Here is a 15,527-nt window from a genome sequence, read left to right as displayed (position 1 = left end):
AAATCGACCCTGCTGGGTCAAATTTGGGGTAGTGCGGCTGCAATTCTATGGTATTGACCTCCGGGAGCTATCCCAGAGTGCTCCATTGTGACCGCTCTGGACAGCACTCTCAACTCAGATGCCTGGCCAAGCAGACAGGAAAAGCCCCACAAACTTTTGAATGAGCTCCAGTCACAAAAGGTGTTATGGTCAGTTATCACTTACATTTAAAGAAATTAAGATTTAAAAAAACATTTTCACTCTCTTTTTAAGCATTACTATATGCATGTATTTATTGCCATGTCTCATTATGAAATACTTTATATTTGCATCAGTTACTTAAATAACTAGGACTGCAAGAAGCCAACGTCTACAAATGATGCAAACTTGGATGCAAACATTTAATAGAGTGGATTTTATTTTATTTTATTTTTACAAAATGTACAGATCTAGATATCAGTTAACTTAAAGATACTCGTGCATAAAAAAGGACCAACCTGAAATGGCACTTGAGGAATCAAAAGTTATACAGGTCAGTAACTGTTCACATAAGACAAGAACAACGCCAAAAAACGCCAAAAAAAACCCCTCCATGTGTAGCTCCAAGGCACCAGTGACTCACAAACTACCTATAAATGTGCCCTGTACACACTGAGAAAACAGAGATTCCCAGCTTGTTTCTAACCCTGACAGGCCTAGTGTTACCAGCACACTCAAGGACTGCTAGAGCTAGAAACCAATGTTTTATATATTATACCATCAAAATGCATACTAGAATCTGATTTCAAATGATAATAAATTATCTCTAACCCTAGCAGGTTAAGAGATGAATTGTTAAAATCTTAATAGAACTGAAAGAGAGACCGAGATGATAATCAGAATGACGTATTTTAAAGTGTGGGAGTCACCTACTTTTATAACAATAATAACATAAGAAGGAATATTTATAACTGTATAAAACCCTCTCAATCATTCTGCATAAACATTAAATGAAGAAAATATTGAATTTTTTTCTTCACTTATTTTCATTTGGGCTTATATAGCATTTCTTGAATGTAGACATATGCATATAGAACTAAGAACTGCTTAAGAAATAGGAAAGTCTGAATCCCATGAAGCTACTAACAGCCTCTCAAACTCTGTTATGAGAGGGAACAAGAGCAGAGTTACACATTCTGGTTCAAATTCACAGATGGTAGTGGAAGATCCTACTAGCCAGAAGCATACCAGGAGATGCAAACATAAACATAGACTGCAGTGATGCAAAGGGACCAAAATTCCATTACAAGGAAAAGCAGCTTGTCAGGAACCAACCAGCACAGGTGGGGATGTATACAATATCCATAGTCTCAGAGCCTTCTCTCAGTCATTCCCACTGGCAAATATTAAATCTAGCCCCACAACAGCAGAAACATTTGTGGGGGGCAGAGGCAGAGGATGAAATAATGACTGCTTTTTGCAGGGGTGAATCTCATCTTGGGTGTAATGGATTTGGCAGGCATCACTGGGCTCTTAAAATCTATTTCTGTACTCCTCCCCGATGAGGGGATTAGCGCTGAAATCGACCCTGCTGGGTCAAATTTGAGGTAGTGCGGATGCAATTCGACGGTATTGACCTCCGGGAGCTATCCCAGAGTGCTCCATTGTGACCGCTCGGGACAGCACTCTCAACTCAGATGCTTGGCCAGGTAGACAGGAAAAGCCCCACAAACTTTTGAATGAGCTCCAGCATGGACCAAATGGGAGGTTCTGCATTTGATCGCTGTATGGGGAGACGAATCTGTGCTATCCGAACTCTGTTCCAAAAGATGAAATGCCGGAATATTTGAAAAAATCTCCAAGGACGGAGGTTATAACAGGGACCTGCAGCAGTGCCACGTGAAACTTAAGGAGCTCAGGCAAGCCTACCAAAGAACCAAAGAGGCAAACGGCCACTCCGGGTTAGAGCCCCAGACATGCCGCTTCTATGATGAGCTGCATGCCAGTCTAGGACGTGCCCCTACAACTACCCCACCCCTGTGCGTCCCTCCTAATGCACCCCTCCCAGGCTACGTTGGCAGTTATCCCCCAATTTGTGTGACGAATTAATAAAGAATGCATGAATTTGAAACAACAATAACTTTATTGCCTCCACAAGCAGAGATCAAAATGGGGAAGGGAGGACAGTTGGCTTACAGGGAAGTAGAGTGAACCAAGGGGGCGGGTTTTCATCAAGGAGAAACAAACAGAACTTTCACACCGTAGCCTGGTCAGTCATGAAACTGGTTTCAAAACTCCTCTCATGTGCACAGCGCGCCTTGCTGTGCTCTTCTTACTGCCCTGGTGTCTGGCTGCACATAATCAGCGGCCAGGCGATTTGCCTCAACCTCCCACCCCACCATAAACGTCTCCCCCTACTCTCACAGATATTGTGGAGCACACAGCAAGCAGCAATAACGATGGGACTATTAGTCTCGCTGAGGTCTAACCGAGTCAGTAAACTGTGCCAGAGAGCTTTTAAATGTCCAAAGGCACATTCTACCACCCTTATGCACTTGCTCGGCCTATAGTTGAACTGCTCCTTACTTCTGTCCAGGCTTCATGAGCCATGGGAGCAAGGGGTAGGCTGGGGTAGGTGCGACCAGGCAGTGCTGCTGACTGGGAGAGCAGCCTAAGGCAGAAGCCTCCAGCTGGCATGATATTCCAGGCAGGACTGACTCTCCATTAGATGAAACTTAAAGAAGAGAATGACCTGGAGTCATTCCCATTTTTGTCCAGGCGCCCCTGACCGACCTCACCGAGGCCAGCCAGGAGTAACCATGTCTGCCCAGGCGCCCCCAACCAACCTAACTGAGGTTGGCCAGGAGCACCCATGGTACCATGATGACGGTTAGCAGTCGTATTGCACCGTCTGCCATCCGCAAGGCAAGGCAAGGGGATGTTGCTGTGTAGCACTGCAGTACTCCGTCTGCCAGCAGCTCCCAGGAGACATACGGTGACAGTGAGCTGAGCGGGCTCCATGCTTGCCATGGTATGTCATCTGCACGGGTAACCCAGGAAAAAAAGCAAGAAGTGATTTTTTGCTGTTGCTTTCACGGAGGGAGGGGGGCCTGACAACATGTACTCAGAACCACCTCCAACAATGTTTTTGCCCCATCAGCCATTGACAGCTCAACCCAGAATTCCAATGGGCAGCGGACACTGCGGGAACTGTCGGATAGCTACCACAGTGCAACACTCCGAAAGTCAACGCTAGCCTCAGTACCGTGGACGCACACCGCCGACTTAATGTGCTTAGTGGGGACACACACAATCGACTGTATCAAATTGATTTCTAAAAAATCGACTTCTATTAAATCAACCTAATTTTGTAGTGTAGACCTACCCTTAGAGGCACCCAGGGTGGTGTGTAATTTTCCCAGGTTAATGGGTAGGGGCTCGAGCCAGTTCAGTGTTGTTTTATTAAAAAGGAACCCTTAGATATTGGATCCAGCATTTGTCGCTGCCAACTCCACCTGGCAGAAGCATTACCCTAAAGAAACTAAATGAATTCTTTGCTTCAGTCTTGACGGCTGAGGATGTTAGGGAGATTCCCAAACCCGAGCCATCCTTTGTAGGTGACAAATCTGAGGAATTGTCACAGATTGAAGTGTCACTAGAGGAAGTTTTGGAATTAATTGATAAACTTAACAGTAACAAGTCACTGGGGCCAGATGGCATTCACCCAAGAGTTCTGAAAGAACTCAAATGTGAAACTGCGGAACTATTAACTATGGTTTGTAACCTGTCCTTTAAATCAGCTTCTGTACCCAATGACTGGAAGATAGCTAATGTAACACCAATATTTAAAAAGGACTCTAGAGGTGATCCTGGCAATTACAGACCGGTAAATCTAACATCAGTACCGGGCAAATTAGTTGGAAGAATAGTAAAGAATAAAATTGTCAGACACATAGAAGAACATAAATTGTTGGGCAAAAGTAAACATGGTTTCTGTAAAGGGAAATCATGTCTTACTAATCTATTAGAGTTCTTTGAAGGGGTCAACAAATATGTGGACAAGGAGGATCCAGTGGACATAGTGTACTTAGATTTCAAGAAAGCCTTCCACAAGCTCCCTCACGCAAATCACCAATTGAAGATATGGAAACCATGTCTGTCTTGCCATAGTGAAACTTTAAGAATAACCTGGCCCTTTCTTTTCTTATCTTGAGCTGAACCTTGGATATTAGAGGAATTGGTGGGAATGGATATGTCAGGGTTCCCTCCCCACTCTAAACTCTAGGGTACAGATGTGGGGACCCACATGAAAGACCCCCTACGCTTAATTCTACCAGCTTAGGTTAAAAACTTCCCCAAGGCACAAATTCTTCCTTGCCCTTGGACAGTATGCTGCCACCACCAAGTGAGTTAGACAAAGATTCAGGAAAAGGACCACTTAGAGTTCCCGTTTCCCCAAAATATCCCCCCTTAGCCCCTTCACGCCCTTTCCTGGAGAGGCTTGAGAATAATATACCAACTAAATAGGTAACCAAGGTGAGCACAGACCAGACCCTTGGGTTTTTAGGACACTAAAAACCCAATCAGATTCTTAAAAACATAACTTTCTTATAAAGGAAAACAGTAAAAGAAACACCTCTGTAAAATCAGGATGGAAGGTAATTTTACAGGATTGTAAGATTCAAAACACAGAGGAGTCCCCTCTAGGCAAAACTTTAAAGTTACAAAAAAACAGGAATAAACCTTCCTCTTAGCATAGGGAAAATTCACAGGCTAAAACAAAAGATAATCTAACACATTTCCTTCCTATTACTTATAATTTGTAATCTTAGATGCTTAGTTCAGATATGGCTTTAGGAGATGTATTTTCCCTGCCCTGGTTCCTCGCTAACCCGGAGAGAACAACAAAGAGAGAGAAAACAAAAACCTTCCCCCACAGATTTGAAAGTATCTTCTCCCCTCATTGGTCCTTTTGGTCAGGTGCCAACCAGGTTATTTGAGCTTCTTAACCCTTTACAGGTAAAGGAGGGATTTTATGCTACCCTTAGCTGTATGGCAAGTATCAGAGGGGTAGCCGTGTTAGTCTGGATCTGTAAAAGCAGCAAAGAGTCCTGTGGCACCTTATAGACTAACAGATGTATTGGAGCATGAGCTTTCGTGGGTGAATACCCACTTCGTCGTATGTTTATGACAGCATACAAGAGACTTCTGTTCCAGTGGAGGAGAAAGACATCTCCAAGAAAATGGTGACCCAGACCAGCCCTGGAGCAGAATTAGTAGCATTTCTTGTTTCTAGCTGTGGTTTCGGGCGAATAAGTCTATATTTGGGACTCCCCAGTGTATAAATAGGTTGTAAACGATGGAGGAATCTATTTCCCATTTGTGATCACGGGAAAAATTTCTGCTAAGAGTATCCGCTGTAATGTTCTGTATGCTTGGGAGGTAGGCTGCTGAGATGTTGATGTGGTGACGAATGCACCAATTCAAGAGTTCCTCTGCCTCAGAACAAAGGGAAAGTGATCTTGCTCCTCCCTGGCAATTTATGTAAAATATACAAGAGAAATTGTCTGTCACAATCTTTATATGCTTGCCTCTGATCAGTGGTAGGAAAGGTAAGCAGGCATTCCTGAGTTCTTTGAGATCTAGTAAGTTGATATGCAGTGTGGATTCAAAAGGGGACCATTTTACCTTGAATGGTGTGGGTGTCCAGGTGAGCTCCCGATCCCAATAGGTATGCACCTGTCATCCGTATTAATGATGGGAGTGGTTGAGTGAAGGGAGCCCCAGTGCAGATATTGTGAGAATCTTTCCACCAGCCAAGTGAGTTTTTGACCATCAAGGGAATCAATAGAAGTTTATTTAAACTATGTCTGCTTGGAACATATACCGTTCTGAGCCAGCCTTGAAGGCAACGCATGTGGCATTTCACATGAGTTATTACAAAGGTGCCTCCCACAATGTGCCCCAATAGTTGAAGACCGTTTCTGTCCAAAGTCTAAGGGCTGGCCTGAACTGTCAAGATTAAGTTGGTTAAGATGTTGAAGCTGTGCGATAGGAGGAAAGCCTTTGGCTTCTACCGCATCTAGGTAGGCCACTATGAATTCCAGATGTTGTACTGGGGTTAAAAGTGGATTTTTGGACGTTTAGTTGTAGCCCTGACTGTAGGAATACATCCATAGTTTTTGTATGGGACTCACAGCATCATTGAAAGAAAGCGCTTTGAGCAGGCAATCATCTAGATATGGGGGTATCATAATTCCTCGTTTGCAAAGGTGTGCTGCTACCATAGCAGGGATTTTCAAGAACACACTGGGTGCAGATGATAGACCAGGGATCAGCAACCTTTGGCACATGGCCCAACAGGAAAATCCGCTGGCGGGCCGGGATGATTTGTTTACCTGCAGCATCTGCAGGTTCAGCCGATGGCAGCTCCCACTAGCCGCGGTTTGCCATTCCAGGCCAATGGGGGCTGTGGGAAGTGGCATGGGCCAAGGGATGTCCCGGCCACCACTTCCTGCAGCCCCCATTGGCCTGGAATGGCAAACCGCGGCCAATGGGAGCTGCGATCGGCCGAATCTGCAGACGCTGCAGGTAAACAAACCATTCCATCCCACCCGCAGATTTCCCTGACGGGCCGCGTGGCAAAGGTTGCCAATCCCTGCGATAGACCAAATATGAGCACTTTGTATTGAAAATGTTCTTGACCCAGACTGCATCTTAGAAACTGCCTGTGCAATGGGTGGATTGTGATATGAAACTAAGTATCGTTTAGGTCAAGGGATGAAACCCTGGTTCAGAGATGTGATTATTGCTGCCCATCCTGAAATGTATCTTTCCGAATCTATTGAGTGACCTTAGATCCAGAATGGATCTTCAACCACCATTCTTTTTTGGTATCAGAAAGTATTTGGAATAAAAGCCCTTCCCTCTGTGTTAAGTGGGAATTGATTCTATAGCACCTAGGTTCAGAAGATAGTTAGTTTGTTTTCTCATGTAAAAGGTGCTCGCAAGAAGGATCCCTGAAGGAGGTTAGTGAGGGAAGGTAAGTAGGAGGGAGGGAGGTAAAATGGATCAAATATTCCATGGAAATGATCTCCAGTACCCACTTGTCTGTGGTTATACACTCCCAGTTTTGACAAGAAATTGTAAGGTGGTCGCTGAAGGGGTGGAGATGTTTGGGTCATTGCAGCAAATAAAGCTGAGGATGGTAACTCGAGGCCTTGACCAATACATCAAAATTGGTGTTTAGATGTAAATGGCTGTGATTCTGAAGATTGTGGGGCAGCTGGTCTTCACTTCTGTAGTAGTTGTCCTTTCTGTTGAGATTCATAATGGCTCTGGGATCTCTGTGCCATCCATGACTTACTATATCTTCTTTTTTGAGTAGGTGTGTAAATTCCCAGGGAATGCAACGTGGCTCTAGAATCTTTTAATGTGTGGAGAGATTTGTCCATTTTTTAAAAAACAACTTAGATCCTTCAAATGGATGGTCTTCCACAGTGGATCATACATCCTTTTGAAAGCCAGAAAGGAGAAGTCATGAGGTTCTTTGCATGACAATTGCTGTTGAGATGGAGCGAGCAGCTGTTATCAGCAGCATCCAGAGAGGCCTGCAACAATGTTCTCACAAGGAGCTGACCCTCAGGAGTGATCGACTGAAACTATTGTTTTATCAGTTAAGAGATGTTCAATGAAGGCATTTAACTTAAGGTAGTTGATATGATTGTATTTTGCCATAACGGCTTGATAATTAGTGATCCTAAATTGTAGGGTCACTGACGAATATTACTTTCCTTCAAATAAATTCAGTTGTTTCCAGTCCTTGTCATAGGGTGTCGATTTAGTGTGGTGCTGTCTGCCATGTTCATTTGCAGTGTCAACATCAAGGGAATTTGAAGATTGGTAAGAAAATAAAAAATCCACATCTTTAGAAGGAACATATTTTTTATCTGCTCTCTTACATGTGAGAGGTATTGTGGCTGGTGTCTGTTATATGGGTTTTGCTGGGTTGAACAAGGCCTCGTTGACGGGGAGCGCAATATGAGCTGATGTTGAGGTATGTAGGAGGTCCAGCAGCTTGTGTTGTGTCTCCTTCATTTCTTCAGGGGAAAATCATGTCTTACTAATCTATTAGAGTTCTTTGAAGGGGTCAACAAACATGTGGACAAGGGGGATCCAGTGGACATAGTGTACTTAGATTTCCAGAAAGCCTTTGACAAGGTCCCTCACCAAAGGCTCTTACATAAATTTTGTTGTCATGGGATAAGAGGGAAGATCCTTTCATGGACTGAGAACTAGTTAAAACAAAGGGTAAGAATAAATGGTAAATTTTCAGAATGGAGAGGGGTAACTAGTGGTGTTCCCCAAGGGTGTGTCCTAGGACCAATCCTACTCAACTTATTCATAAATGATCTGGAGAAAGGGGTAAAAAGTGAGGTGGCAAAGTTTGCAGAGGATACTAAACTGCTCAAGATAGTTAAGACTGTCGGTAGACAGGATACTGAGCTGGATGGACCTTTGGTCTGACCCAATAGGGCCATTCTTATGTTCTTATGTACCCAAATGCTAATGCAATTATAGGTGATATACTTCAGATCATTACTGATTAAAAATACAGTATCTATAAAAAGTATCTGTAAATGGAATCTGGTTCCTTTTGCCTCTAGAGTTATCAGTTCAAATCCATTTCAGTCACCAAAGTAACCATCATCTAATGACTGTTTGGGTAGCTGCAGTATGTGAAATCAATTTCATATCACAAAAACATTTGAAACCTAACTGACATCCTTCTGCTAAGAAGACATAAAATAGTGTCCCCTGACATTACTAAAAGAGTTTCACCAGGTCAGGGAGAGGAACTTTGCGGATACAGTTGTACTACAAATATAATACCTGATCTGAAACCAAACTCAGTAAGGACACACCCTTGGTTCTATCAAACAGTTCTAATGATATTGCCCTAAAATATGCTCAAATTGACTGTACACCAAAAACTGGCTTGAAAACGCTGCATATTTATTGATTTGCAGTAGCAAAATAGTATATTGAGTTCTGCATAATTATAAAAAGGGGTCAAACATAGGTTTGTAAAATCTGGTTAATGAGTTTTCTCCAAAAGGAGCAACCTGGGAGGCAAATACATCCAGTTTGCTTTTAGTGCCACTTGATGTTTCCTGTTGATTAACAGATTGAATTCCTTACCACAACTGCACATTATATTTCAATTAGAGGAGGATCTCATTTAAGTGCATGATGTCATTTAAATACTAATGTGACTTTTCAGATTCTGCTTTACTCCAACGAAAATATGTTGTAAGTTTTCACAGAGGAACACCATCTGCAAAGGACAGGAAAGAGGCAGATTTTGCTGTCAGCACCATGTTTTTATTGAAGTCTCTCACTTTAAATTATGAAATAAATCAATTCCTATGCAGTATATGTGACAGTCTGGCTTACAGTGCACTGTGCTTTGAAGGACACCATTTTCTTGTTAAACAACATAATGGTTGTATGTTTCAAACCGTGGAAATAAATCTGCCTGTATACAAAGTTCACACTTGGAAAAACCCAGTTCAGACAACTGTGCACAGCTACAGAATTTTTTAAAATGTATTTTGGTGATAAAAATGAAAATAAGTACACAGATACATTTGGTACCATAGGAATGATGAAAATGAGGCTAAACTTAAATATGTATCTATCCGTCCATAACTGTGGGATCATGTACTGTAAAAACAACTGTAAATTATATAAAATAAGTAAAAACATTTCCACCACCCAATGAACCAACCAGGATTATCAATACCGTACCCTTCCTTATATTTTAACACTTACATACCCCTTTATGAACATCGACTAGTTATCACAACACCCCTGTGAGATAATCATTGTACTGAAGGGGAAACCAAGGGGAAAAAATTAAATGATTTTTTACAGAAAGTCAGTGTCAGAGATCATAAGAGGATGAAGGAATCCCTTGCTCCCAGTCCTATATATAGTTCACTAGTTCTTATACTATTGAGCTACCCCTCATTGTGGTCCCCTCAATTTAATTGATCAAAAGGGACAAGTTTGCAGCAGACAACTGGCTGAGAGTGATGCTACTGCCATTAGTGGCAGCTGAGGTAGCCAGTTAATAACCACACAAACACATGAACTGGTCTGGAGTCCTCAAAAAAAGTTAATGAACTAGTGACTATTAATCTAATGAACTCAAAATGCCTCTCTTGGTGACTGCCCTGGGTGAGAACAGTGAATAACCCAAGATGTTTTGGAACAGTCAAGAGGCAAAACTTCCAATCTCAGCTAATCAGTTCCAAGAATATCTTCAAAAAACAAAGCACTAGAAGAGGGGTCAGCAACATTTCAGAAGTGGTGTGTCGAGTCTTCATTTATTCACTCTAATTTAAGGTTTTGCGTGCCAGTAATACATTTTAACATTTTTTAGAAGGTCTCTCTCTGTCTATATTATATAACTAAACTATTGTCATATGTAAAGTAAACAAGGGTTTAAAAAATGTTTAAGAAGCTTCATTTAAAATTAAATTAAAATGCTGATCTTACGCTGCTGGCCCGCTCAGTCCGCTGTCGGCCTGGGATTCCGTTCACCTAGGCCGGCAGCAGGCTGAGTGGGACCAGCAGCCGGGACCTCAGCTGGCAAGGGGCCAGCAGCCAGAACCTGGGGCCAGCAGTGGGCTGAGTGGGGCCAGCGGCCGGGACCCCAGACTGGCAGTGGGCTGAGCAGCTCAGACCACTGCCGCTCAGTCAGCTGAGGGTCTGGGGTCCCGGACCTGCCCACATAGAATGGGTACCTACCTTCTCCCTGGTTCTCTTCCTCTCTCTCTGCACTGAGCTGAGGGTGGGAGTGCACTGAGCACAGGGCTTGGGGTGAAGGAGCAGGCTGTGGTCGGGGTGTAGGGTCTGGCCGTAGCTAGAATGAAGGAGGGGGCTCAGGGTTGGGGCAGGAGGTTTGGGTGTGGAGCGCTTACCTGGGCAGCTCCCATTTGGTGCGAGGGGTGCAGGTGGGAATGTGGGGGGGTGGATGCAGGAGCTTCCGTTTGGTGCTCAGGGTGGGGGTGGGTATGTGGGGGGTGCAAGAGTCAGGGCATGGGGTGTATGGGGGTTGGGTATGTGTGGGGGTGCAGGAGTCAGGGCAAGGGGCTGGTGGCATGTGCAGGAGTCAGGGCAGAGGGCTGGGGCATGTGAGGGGGTGCAGGAGTCAGGGCATGGGATGTGGGGGGGCTGGGTATGTGTGGGGGGGCTGGAGTCAGGGCTGGGGCCATGGGGGGTGCAGGGGTCAGGGCAAGGGGCTGGAGCTGTGTGAGGGGGATGCAGGGGTCAGGGCAGAGGCCTGGGTGTGTGAGGGGGTGCAGGGGTCAGGGCAGGGACTTGGTGTGTTGGGGGGTAGGGCGGGGAACGGGGTGGGAGTTGGGACTCCTGGGCTCCGGGAAGGGGCTGGTGTCTGATGCTCGGGGGAGGAGTGCTGGGAGCAAGGACTCTGGATTCCTAGCTTTCCAGCTGGGCTCTAGTCATTCGAGGGGGTGGAGGGCAGACAGAGACTAGGGCTCTGGACTCCTGGGTTCTGCCCTCAATGCCGGAGGGGAGCAGGGTCCAGTGACCTGGGGTGGGGAAAGAGGCATGACCCAGCTGTTGCCAGGGTCCAGCAGTCGGCGAGCCACAGCCCCCGGGCTTGGGTTCAGGCTGTGGGACTCAGCCTGCCCCAGTACAGAGCTGAGATCATCCCAGCACCGGGACTCCAGCCTCTGGGCAGCCTGCCTGAGTCCAGGGAGCAGGGCCGGCTGTGCTCAGGGTGGGTGGGTGGGCACATGGCACAGCTGGGACCCAGCACCCTTCCCCACTTACAGGCCTCACAGACGCTGCAACTCCTGTGGGGCCGGGTCCCTCTTCCTGCCCCTGCCGGAGGGGCCGCTTAGACTCCGCGGATGGCAGGTAGCAGTATGGACACACTAACCCAGAAACACAACCTCCCGCCGGAAGTGACGAAGGTCAGGAAAGCATGTGCAAATGCCGGCGGGAGGGGCAGAGAAGAGCGGGCCGGGCCGAGCCGGGCCGGATTTTTAATGGCACGCTACTGCCTGCTGGGGTCCCAACCGCCGGCCCCACTCAGCTCGCTGCCGGCCTGGGTTCGCGTGCCATAGGTTGCCGACCCCTGCGCTAGAACACTTTAAATAAAAAACCTTTTGGGGGTGGTTTTTTGTTTTAAATGAAAACTAAAAGATTAGCATTTACATTTCTAGATCCCTCAAATCTGTCTCTGTTTGTAAAATGGGAATACTGTTTACCTTCCTTTCATGGGTGTTGAGGGGCTTAATATTTATAAATTGGTGTAAGATCTATGGATGGAAGGCACTATTTATGTATACAACAACATCAGCTCAAATTCACATATTTTAGTGTAATACTCAAGCACTGAAGTAATGGCAAAATTCCCATCAATGTCAATGGGGTCGGTGCATTTAATAGAGCCAGAGTTTAGGAACCTGCTTCTGATCTCATTACATGATTTTACACTGGTTTAAATCCACTGACTTAAAAATAGTTACTCAAGTTTTTTCACTACATCATGATAATTCACTCCATATTAACAAGAATGAAGCCAGACTTTTAGATGGGGCTTAGTTGTGCTTAAGGCTCCACCTTTTATGTTTCCAAGCCCAGCTCACTTCTCAGAGCTCCACAAACCTTCAGAAAAGCTACTGAGTTATATTGATCACAATTCTTACATTATACGATTTAACACCAGCTTGTCTTCTAATTCTCATAAAAACAGATTAACAATTAGGATGAGCTAAACTAATCAGAAAAAATCAAAATCAGAATTGGATGCTTCTCTGGAAAATACGTGTTAGGTAAACAGAAGTTCTTTGGCTCAATATGGAGGTAACAGGGTGAAATATGGCCTGTGTTATACAGGAGGTGAGATTAGATTATCCCTCCTGGCCTTAGAATCTACTAAACCATCTCAAGAAACCCACACATCTAGGACGATTATAGAATCTAGCTGCTATAGTAAAAATGCTGTTTAACACAAAAAAGACTCCAATACGGATCTTCATATGAAATAAAATTTTAAGAAGTCACTTCAATGTAAAGGGCTTTTCCTCCCTTTAGTTATCAGATTCTGGCTGTTGCATTCAATGACAGCCTGTATAAAAAGAACAACTCTGTGACAATCGTGGGAATAGTTAGGTCTAGAGGGAGCTGCTTTCTGTCTTCCCCGTGAGGAACTATGATGGCTCTGACAACAAACAGCAGAACATGGAGACAGGAAGGGAAATCAAGTGAATAAAAAAAAAAAAACCTTTAAAACAAAACCAAATGTCTTCCTTTTTAGTTATGGCATGCCTTTCTAAATGTATACACTTCATAAGTCCAGGAAACAAACTATAGCCGTGAGGAGTCCGGTGGCACCTTAAAGACTAACAGATTTATTTGGGCATAAGCTTTCGTGGGTAAAAAAACCCCACTTCTTCAGATGCATGGAGATAAAATTTCTGATACAGGCATAAATATACTGGCACATGAAGAGAAGGGAGTTACCTTACAAGCGGAGAACCAGTATTGACAAGGCCAATTCAGTCAGGGTGGATGTGGTCCACTCCCAATAATTGATGAGAAGGTGTCAATACCCAGAGAGGGAAAACTGCTTTTGTAGTGAGCCAGCCACTCCCAGTCCCTATTCAAGCCTAAATTAATGGTGTTAAGTTTGCAAATGAATTGTAGCTCTGCAGTTTCTCTTTGAACTCTGTTTTTGAAGGTTTTTTTGTTGAAGGATGGCTACTTTTAAATCTGCAATTGAGTGTCCAGGGAGACTGAAGTGAGGTTATGGGTTAAGTGATGGGGCAAGTGATACACAAAAAAAACGAGAAGTCCGGTGGCACCTTAAAGACTAACAGATTTATTTGGGCATAAGCTTTCATGGGTAAAAAACCCACTTGCAGCATCACTTGCCCCATAATCTCAGCCGTACAGAACGCAACACCATCCACAGCCTCAGAAACAACTCTGACATTATAATTAAACGGGCTGACAAAGGAGGTGCTGTAGTCATCATGAGTAGGTCGGATTATGAACAGGAGGCTGCCAGGCAACTCTGCAACACCACATTCTACAGGCCACTATCCTCCAATCCCACGGAGGAGTACCAAAAGAAACTATACCATCTGCTCAAGAAACTCCCTGCTATAGCATGGGAACAAATCTACACAGACACACCCCTAAACCCCGACCAGGTGTATTCTATCTGCTATCCAAGATCCATAAACCTGTAAATCACGGAAGCCTCATCATCTCAGGCATTGGCACTCTTACAGCAGGATTATCTGGCTATTTGGACTCTCTCCTCAGACCCTACACTGCCAACACTCCTAGCCATCTTCGAGACACTACCGACTTCCTGAGGAAACTACAATTCAATGATGATCTTCCTGAAAACACCATCCTGGCCAAATTGGATGTGGAAGCTATTTACACCAATATTCTACACAAGGATGAACTACAAGCTGTCGGAACAGTATCCCTGATGAGGCCACGGCACACCTGGTGGCTGAGCTTTGTGAATTTGTCCTCACCCACAACCATTTCAGATTTGGGGACAACTTATACCTTCAAGTCAGCAGCACTGCTATGGGTATCAGCATGGCCCTGCAGTATGCCAACAATTTTATGGCTGACTTAGAACAGCACTTCCTCAGCTCTCATCCCCTAGCACCCCTCCTCTACTTGCGCTACATTGATGACATCTTCATCATATGGACCCATGGGAAGGAGGTCCTTGAAGAATTCCACCTGGATTTCAACAATTTCCACCCCACCATCAACATCAGCCTGGACCAGTCCAACAAGAGATCCACTTCCTGGACACTACAGTGCAAATAAGCGATGGTCACATAAACACCACCCTATACCGGAAACCTACTGACCGCTATACTTACCTACTTGCCTCCAGCTTCCATCCGGGACACATCACACGATCCATTGTCTACAGCCAAGCTCTAAGATACAACCACATTTGCTCCAATCCCTCAGACAGAGACAAACATCTACAAGATCTTTATCAAGAATTCTTAAAAGTACAATACCCACCTGGGGAAGTGAGGAAACAAATTGACAGAACCAGATGGGTGCCCAGAAGTCACCTGCTACAGGACAGGCTCAACAAGGAAAACAACAGAACACCACTGGCCATCACATACAGCCCCCAGCTAAAACCTCTCCAACACATCATCAACGATCTACAACCTATCCTGGAAAACGATCCCTCACTCTCACAGACCTTGGGAGGCAGGCCAGTCCTCGCTTACAGACAGCCCCCCAACCTGAAGCCAATACTCACCAGCAACTACACACCGCACCACAGAAACACTAACCCAGGAACCAATCCCTGTAACAAACCCCATTGCCTACTCTGTCCCCATATTTACTGTAGCGACACCATCATAGGACTCAACCACATCAGCCACACCATCAGGAGCTCATTCACCTGCACATCTACCAATGTGATATGTGCCATCATGTGCCAGCAATGTCCCTCTGCCATGTAGATTGGC

General features: G+C 44.8%; 1 protein-coding gene across 3 annotated transcripts in view; it reads right to left on the bottom strand.

The window, feature by feature from the left end:
* PRKAR2B (protein kinase cAMP-dependent type II regulatory subunit beta) overlaps positions 1-15,527 on the bottom strand; it is a 169,767-nt gene that overhangs the window by 107,403 nt on the left and 46,837 nt on the right. The window lies entirely within an intron of this gene.

The sequence above is a fragment of the Mauremys mutica genome, chromosome 1, assembly GCF_020497125.1.
Source record: "Mauremys mutica isolate MM-2020 ecotype Southern chromosome 1, ASM2049712v1, whole genome shotgun sequence".
Classification (NCBI taxonomy): Eukaryota; Metazoa; Chordata; order Testudines; family Geoemydidae; genus Mauremys; species Mauremys mutica.
This window is presented reverse-complemented; position numbering and strand designations above follow the sequence as displayed.